General features: G+C 31.4%; 1 long non-coding RNA gene across 1 annotated transcript; it reads right to left on the bottom strand.

Annotated features, from left to right (window-relative positions):
* Positions 1-3,272: 3,272 nt before the first annotated feature.
* On the bottom strand, positions 3,273-6,082 carry LOC148597445 (uncharacterized). Its single transcript, XR_015919174.1, has 2 exons — positions 5,742-6,082; positions 3,273-4,322 (listed from the first exon to the last, which is right to left on the bottom strand). It is a non-coding gene; the product is annotated as an uncharacterized LOC148597445 (long non-coding RNA).
* Positions 6,083-8,905: the final 2,823 nt, after the last annotated feature.

The raw sequence follows: 8,905 nt of genomic DNA on the forward strand, positions 1-8,905 counted from the left end.
TGGTTCAAAATTCATGAGAAATAATAAATTGACAAATAAAAGTCTGGTGATCGAAAAGGTTTGATAACTTTTTATACAGTTTTACCTCATTTAATATAATAAATTGTTATCCTGTATTCTGTGATTGTTCAATAAAATGACATTTCTTTTGCATTAATGACAATGTATCATGCAATTCTAATAATTATGTAATAAGCTAGAATCGTTATCTTTCGGGACAGAATACAGGGTGTCAATTTGCTGTGGATAAAATGGAATTAGAAATTCAAATCACGTAAAATAGAAAAAAACGAACGGTCACTAACGGTTTTGTGACAGTTTTCTTCAGTACGGTAAAATAGAATGAGACCCAAAGGTATTATATTATTACAATTATTTCATAACAGTGAAGGTGCACTTACCCACGTTAATATTATTATTTTATTGTTAAATATCATATTCTTATTATGTTCTAAGTGTTGATAAAGGACATTAAAAAATTAAGTAATCTGTATTGGATTCCAAATGTTCTTTTCTTTCATTAGGAGAAGATAAATAATAAGCTATAGAAGTATTGTTTGCAATCGCCTTTAATTCGTATTTCGTTTTTCATTTCTTTTCTTTTGGGGTGATCTTTGTATATGTGTGTGTGTTTTTTTGTTTTTTTTTTTTTTTTGTTCGTCTATATGTATGTTTGTTTTGTATGATAAAACTGTCAAAAATAAAGAAATATTGGTGTTGTGAATTTTAACAATACATTTAAAAGATCTTTAATACAAATTTAAAAAAAAACTTTGAAAGTTTAAATGCTTCACCGTATAACACTGTGGTGCCCCGTTGTTGACCAAATAATAAATACCCATTTTCAGGATATGGTAAAATATGCAAAGAGTAATCAAGGGAACCAAGATTCGAGCGGAAATCAAAAGAATGCAATTCAATTACAAAGACCAAACAGGGAAAACGGACACAAACAACAAAGAACATAAAATAAACGAAATAATACATACAAATTAAAAACGTAAACGAGCAACTCGAACTAAAAACTGGGAGCATGGACCAGGTGGGATAGGCATCCTCTACTTTTCTGGAAACACCCGCCGAGTTGCTCATAAAAAGTCAATTCCAGGGTTGATGAAAGAGTTAACGAAAATTATGACCGTTTGTTTTTAAGGTGGAGATGGATACACTGTAACGATCAACGAGTTCATGATGAAAATCCAAAGTTTCACTTTATTCGTTGTCACAATACTCTAATTTCACAATTTAGACCTTTTTTCCCACAAGCCCTTTTCATAAATCATTAATGTCATATCGGACATGGAAACACTAGAGCATATATGCTGATGAATCAAAACTCTTGTTATCATTCTAGTATCAGATCTGCTTTTTCTCAAGTATCTTAATGATTGTTCCTTTGTTATTATGATTGAATGATGTTATAACACAGAAACAATCAGATAAATATTTAGCTAAAGGTTTAAAACACGTAAAATAGCATCATTGCATGAAAACTTCTCGCTTATAATATTGTAGAATAGTATATACATAGATAACATGTATACATCATTTCCATTGATTATAAATATTTTATATTTCATTGTACAAATGAAAAACAATCTCATGGGACTTTTTTTTGTCTTTTAAAACGACAAAAGTACCATGCTGAGATGAGGAAGAATCCTTCATAAAGTGTTGTATTTCCATTGTTTTTTTATTTTTTTAACACCACCAAAAGATGTTAGAAGTAATTTCGAGTAGACTTAAGTATCAGTCTTAATGCAAAAAACAGAAGGGAGGTGATTCATGCATGTCATAGACCCACTGAATTCAGTTTTATTTTTTGTTCAGAAACAGATACCGATCATGTAACCAGTTTCTGTTTTTCATTTGGATGTTGCGCTTTTGAGATAAAAATTATATAGATTGTATATGAAATTTGTTATTTGCAAGAGTTATCGTTCTTGATTGGGTTTCATTTGGTTGATTTTAGTGGTAGATAAATGTATACGTTTCTAAAAAGTCCAGATCTGAATGCAGAAGTGCATATCGTTATGTGAATGTAGCATATGTAGACTGAAAAAGGCATATTTTTGGGTGTGTTTACTACATCATGAATCATGAATTTTATGTGGACTGGTACTTAAAACCTTAGTACATCACGTGAAATGTGTACTGTTCTTTAACGCATGTATATGAATCGCGATATGCATGCACATCTATCCTCGCGATGTACGACAGCGATGACATAAAAAATGTCAATAGATCATCAATTACTACCAACACTACAGAAATACCAAACAAATCGAGCAATGTGGTGATATAATTTGTTACAATGAGGACAATGCGAATGCACAAGATTCGCACGAAACACCCTATATAACTTACACTGTGTATATACCTATATCCTGGTACTTATTGTCACGTGAAAATATTTGTAATTTCTTTTTTATTTTTGGAAAAGCATAAATGTATTCCCGCATATATGTTCGTTTGAAAGAATATACGAAATTTAGCAACCTCGAAAATTCACGCCTTTACAGTAGTTCTTACAATGATAATGTTTACCGGTGGTGTTTAAACTTCAGAACGTTCGCTTTTTCTTTTTTTTTCGTAGTGATCCGCAACTTCTGAATACATTTTAACAAAACCAAGATTCAGAGCGACAACGCAAAAGTTAATAGCATGTGTATGTAATAAGCAAAACAGTCCAACATATCCCTCCTATGTTAACGTTTTTGCCTGCTAAAAATATTAATAACTTTTACATGACGAACTTCATTTATGATTTCAATATTTTCTAATAAACATGAAAACTAATAATTGCAGATTTCTTTAATTTGATATATTGCAATAAATATTTTTTTTCCATTTCCGCTTAAAAAGCAAACGATTTTCATATTCTGCAAATACATGTTAGAAATGTAGAAATTAATAAGTTCCATTAATTTGCTTTATTCAAAATGCATTCAAATAACCGGTGTATTATGAAATTCGTCCAACACGATATCCGCTTGACATTTTATATTAAAATGGTATCCTATTAATGGAAAGAAGAAAATCATCCGAGAACAATGTCGCCCTGAATATGATTTTTTTTTTTTTTTTTTTATTAATTTCCTTGAAACAGCATTTTCAGTTTTTTGCACTATAGAATTGGTTCGGGTTAGACTGGTGTTTGGTTTAGACAGGTGTTCAGTTTACCAAGGTTCAAAATACATTTGAACTTATGTAAATTGACTCAAAAAGTGTCTGGTTTAGACAGATTGTCGGATTATTTAGTTCCACTTTACAAAGATTTAACTGAACCCTATCTGTGTGACAGAATTGAACGTTCTTGGCAAAGTTTAATGCAATTTACCTTTTCAAGGTGATTTGCTTAAAATTTTTTTTTTATGACTGATAAAAAGATTTTTAAACGTCCTTTACAATTAAATATAACAAAATGAATATCCTCTAAGAGTTTATATTTAAAAATACTTTTCTAAAAGGAAAGCGTTCGTTAATTTGTTTGTTTGTTTATTGTTTGAGGTGGTAGAGTGTTTTTTTTTCTGCCTTTGTTTTCGAGGGTTTTTTTTTTGGGGGGGGAGGGGATTGTTTTTTTCTGCCTTTGTTTTCGAGGATTTTTTTGGGGGGGGAGGGGATTGTTTTTTTTTCTGCCTTTGTTTTCTTTTTTTTTTGGGGGGGAAGGGATTGGTTTGGGGGGAAGGGGATTTTTTTTCCCTGTTTTGTTTTGTATATTTGTCAACCTTCACTAGTTTTATGATGTTGTTTAATTTCTATGTTCGATATTTATTTTATATATAACTTTACTATATATCTTGTTCATTGGTATATAAACAACATTGTCGTTTTGCATATTTGATAAAATTAAACTAATCTCTAAAAAGTTTAGGAATATATAGATTGTTTTAATAAATATGAATATTATAATGGATCTTGTATTACTATATTAGAGCAGATTATCATAATAACTTTTATAATTCAAATTAAAATCAAACATATTTTAATGAGTGAACACATGTGTTTACTCATATAATATGTCTTTATAAGCAAAACATGATTTTACTAAACAAAACAACTATTTTTAAATTGAATTCATTTGTTCGAACTTTTATCGTCAGTGAAGAAAACCACATAAATGTATTTATCAACTACAATTCTTCTTCATCGTCATCATCAAAGTTAAGAACATGAAATGGATCGTTGTTTTCGTCTCCGTTTTCATTTTCCATGATCAAAAACGTAGGAAATTTATACATCTCTGTAAAATCTTCTCTTTCATCATCATCGTTTTCATCCAGATAAGGAATCTGGTTTTTAGCAATATATATAATCCCATCCTGTAAAGACATTAATTTCGTACATTAAAATGAGCTTTTGGTCACTATTTGTGATACTGGTGCTCCTGTTTTCTTTTGTTTATTTTTAATTCATGGTGTTTTTTCCTTATGTATAGAAGTAGCATATGTACCTTTTATTGTTTAATGAGTCTAACACATAAGTATGTCAGCCTACAATTGATTATAACCATCTTTTCAAATGTTTATGGAGCTATTATAAAGACATTATCGATATATATTGGTTAAAAGGTCAAAATTTTCTTCTACAGTAATACCACATGACATGAGGTAAGTAACCTGAACAAGAATCTGTTGAAGTTACCCTACTGTCTTTGTCATGTTGTCTGATATTTTTGTTCTTTTAAAAGCATGGTGAAATTTTCTTCATACAAATTCCAAAATGATATATAATAGATATTTTGAAATATAGGTAACCAATAATTGTATTCATTATAGAACTTCAGATATCTGAAGTAGTATAACGCTTACCTTACGCATTCATCAGGAGACATGCTCCTTAAAGAAAGTTTTTGTTGCAGGTCATCAGCAAGGGGTTCGTCGACGTTTATCAATTTCGCATATATTTACAATAAAATAATAATATAATTCTTATTCATATGAGAAAATAATATGTTCCTTATCATTGAACTTCTAATAGTACGGTACTTTCGTTTCTGCCATCGCCTGGATATACCTGAAATATTGCTGCTCAGTGTTAACATCAACAATCAATCAATCAACTCTCGTTTTTCCGTTATGCAAAGACTAACAATATCAAAAGTACGTTCTTAAAAATTGATAACCGACGCATTTTTTCGCTTTGTCAGCCTATTGTTAAGATACTAAATTTAATTGGGTCAACAAGTAAACCTAAATGTGAATGTCAAAAAATGTTTTTAATTAAAAATTTGTTTAAATTATTCCGGACACAAATGCTCCCACTAGAGTCTTAAGTGTGTCATCATGTTTGTCGAATGAAATGCAAGAATGTAAGTTCCATCAGTAACATTACATACTAGTTAAGCCTTACGGGTATCACCTGATGTCAAAGCGTCGGAAAAACATACCGACACGCATACCATTCACATTATTATACACTGCAATTTTATTTTTTTTTGCGATTGAGAGAAAAATATCACATTAATTATCTAAAAAAAAATTATATTGTGTGTTCTTATTATTGCAACATGACTCGCATTTTTCACAATGATAAAAACATCCTTAAGATTTCTGAATTCACTGTGTTCGAATCTGACATTTTCCACCGCAAAAATCCTCCTATAGATGTTTTTTGTATTTTTCAGGTTTTGGACATTCTAGACTCAAGCTAATCAATAAAAACTCTACCGGTGATCTGCTATTCGTGATTGTTTGCATGTTTAACACAAACAAAGGGTAAAGGTTTAAACAAAACATTACCATTTTCATGTATTAATTTCCTAGTCTATAGGCTTCTCCTTTTTCCATTTTTACCACTCTTCCGTCTGTTAGATCTGCAATCATTTTGGGTGTTCCTGGTAAAATAAGTTTTAAATATTCGAAAACTATTATATATTAATAACTAGATAACTTGTCTCTTCGTGTGTATTGGGTTGATTCATTGGCTATGAAATATCAAATACGTTTTGTTTTCTTTTTGTTTGTGTTTGTGTTTGTGTTTTTTGTTTTTGTTTTGTTATAATAAGTTCACACAAGGTGTTGTTTCGAAGCTTTCACGTTTTATATTTCAGATTGATGGTTATTGTGCTAGCTCACATAATTAACCGCCAATAAGTGTAAATATTTCATTCCAATCAGAGACATTTTTCTGAGTCAGAGCCAAACAGTAGTCACCATAACAAATGCTGTGTCTGTACCTATGAAGCAACAGCAACTGTGTATTTAAAAGCCCTAGATATGACTCGGCCGGGATCGAACCAATTATATTCTCAGGAGGTCATTGAAAATCAATAACGAAGTCGTAAAAATGTAATTTACCTGTTTAAAACATCCAACTAGAACACAAGAAGTCTTTATTTTATTTTTCTTGAATTCATTGCAAATTTCAAACAATTTGAATATACTCTGAAGAAGATAATATATAAATAAATACTTCTAATCTTGAGATTATTCATGCATTTAGTCGTTTTTTGATTGGTCGAGAACGTCTTTTCCGAAAAGTTCGTACTTGCATGAACTTCGCAAGATCGTTCATACATGCATGAACAACCGAAAATAGCTGTTTAATCCTATAATGAAAAGCAAAAAAAACTGCTTTGTAGAGTTGTTTATCATTATTACACGTTCGATTGTTTGGACTTTGTCAATTGATTTAAGAGGAAACAATCAATTAACCGAAAATGCTATTATTCATTAGAATTATTGAAAAGACTGGTATTTTGTTCCTTGAAACGTACTAACAAGTAAATGATATAAATAAGGCATTTAAATACGTCACGAATCGATGGTGGATTGGGAATCACCTGGCAAAAAAGTGTAACAACACGAACTGTTAAAAATAGATTTTCCTGTAATAAACTGCGACTAAACGACTAAAAATTTGCATCGCCAATTTGACAGTTCTAACATCGTTTGGAATTTTTCAGACGCTTCATTAAGTTTACGTTATCTTCCCTGTATCAATTTGATCCGATGGAGCAGTGTAGCGAAAAGATTCGTCACATTCTGAGACGTTGTATAATATTGATTTGTTGTGACATGCATCATTAAATTGATCCTCTATCCTACATAATAAAACCTAGATGAAATGTCCCGTACTACCATACATCGTGTACTAAGTTACAGCCCTAGATTAATCCTAGGAGGAGGAATCACCCGGCCAGGGAGAGCTATATTTTTATATAGCCTAGCTGACCGAGTGGTCTAGGGCGCTTGACTTAGTGCAGGCGGTGTTCCCACAGATGTCACAGCAGTACGAGTTCGAGTCCCGCGGAGGGAACGATCAAAACTTTGCTTCGCAAATTTGACAGTTCTAACATCGTTGGAAATTTTTCAGACCCTTCTATCAGTTTACGTTATCTTCCCTGTATCAATTTGATCCGATGCAGCAGTGTAGCGAATAGAGTCGTCACATTCTGAGACGTTATATATATATACAATTAAGCCATTTCCTTCTTTTTTGCGAAGTTCAAGCAATCAGAAATCAAACAATAGCGAGGTGCAAATTTTGGTAGTGCTAAAACGCTACGTCACACGATCAATGAGCAAAGTACAACAATTCAGGTATTATGAAACAAATGTTCAGTTGGGTTTTTGTCTGCACTTAATTTTTTCAGAAGATTTTAATTCCAATAAATGATTCATCATGTTCAATAAAGAGTAAAAATCAGTGGCACCAGGCGTCTAGCACAAAATTAAAAGAATGCAATCCAGGGACAAAGGGCAGACAGGGAAAACCGACATTTACAACAACATTCTTAAAATAACAAAAATAATACACACAAAGCAACAAACATAAATGAGTAAATCGGACTACACTTAAGAACTGGGAGCATGAAACAAAGGCACAGGTAGAGTAAGCGTCCTCTGCTATTTTCATAGAACTAATCGCTTTGAGAAACATACCTTATCCTGTTCCTCCTGCTTATCGGAATTGAGATCGTCGATGTTAATATCACCAATAACACAATCTAACGGTAATTAATTCCCATCTGAAACCAATATTATTCTAGGATGCAGCTTCAGGGATCTCTTTGATGTTCTTGTTACCAAAATATTTCGTGGATGAAAGAAACGCATTTAAAAGGCTGGGTAAATGATATTTCACTTAGATATTACATTATTTATTTCCTAGATGCTTGTTTTTATCTATAATGATGCTTTAATCACAATACTTATCATTTGTGATCTGTCTGCATTAGTGATTTGTCCTTCTTCAGCCTATGTTTTATTGATATCAGCGGTTTTGTTTATAGGTATCAGCGTTTCTTATAAATATTCGATTCCCACTAAAAAAAAAACATTTTTGTTATATTTTACCTAATTTTAATTAATTTCCTGATAAAGATTTTATCTATTCGAGGTATTTTGTGGGCTATATCATCTGAGATAAAGTATCCATAAGCCACTGTGAATTTGGTATAATTTGTGTAAACAAATATAAAATTTATTTGATTCAGCAGAAAAACAGATAACTGTTCTTTAGATAATTTTAGACCAACCTTCCCACAATTATAGCTTAAGGACATTGATATTGCAACTAAGAGTTGTGTCCCATACACTAGGTCTACTAGCAACTACATTGTACATTTGTTTGCTCAGTTGACAGAATTATTTTAAATTTCAACAATGAACCTTGACCTTATTTCATGAATTTGGAAATGTGATGAACACTATAAAGACCCACTTCCGGATAATACAAGAGGCCCAAAATGAGAGATACTAAATATTCCGCAGGACAATTGCAACGTATGTCTTCTGAAAACAACTGTGGCAAACAAACGCTTTAATGTTTTTACATATTTGGGGCATATCAGAAAAGCATATGATGATATATGTTTTATGCCAACTTATGGAATTCACGAAAATGATATTCATATTGTTATTATCTATTTTCCTTTCTGAAAATCTTGGTTCCCTTGATT

This window comes from Perna viridis, chromosome 15, assembly GCF_037379345.1.
Source record: "Perna viridis isolate PV_CMFRI_1.1 ecotype Kerala chromosome 15, ASM3737934v1, whole genome shotgun sequence".
Taxonomy (NCBI): Eukaryota; Metazoa; Mollusca; class Bivalvia; order Mytilida; family Mytilidae; genus Perna; species Perna viridis.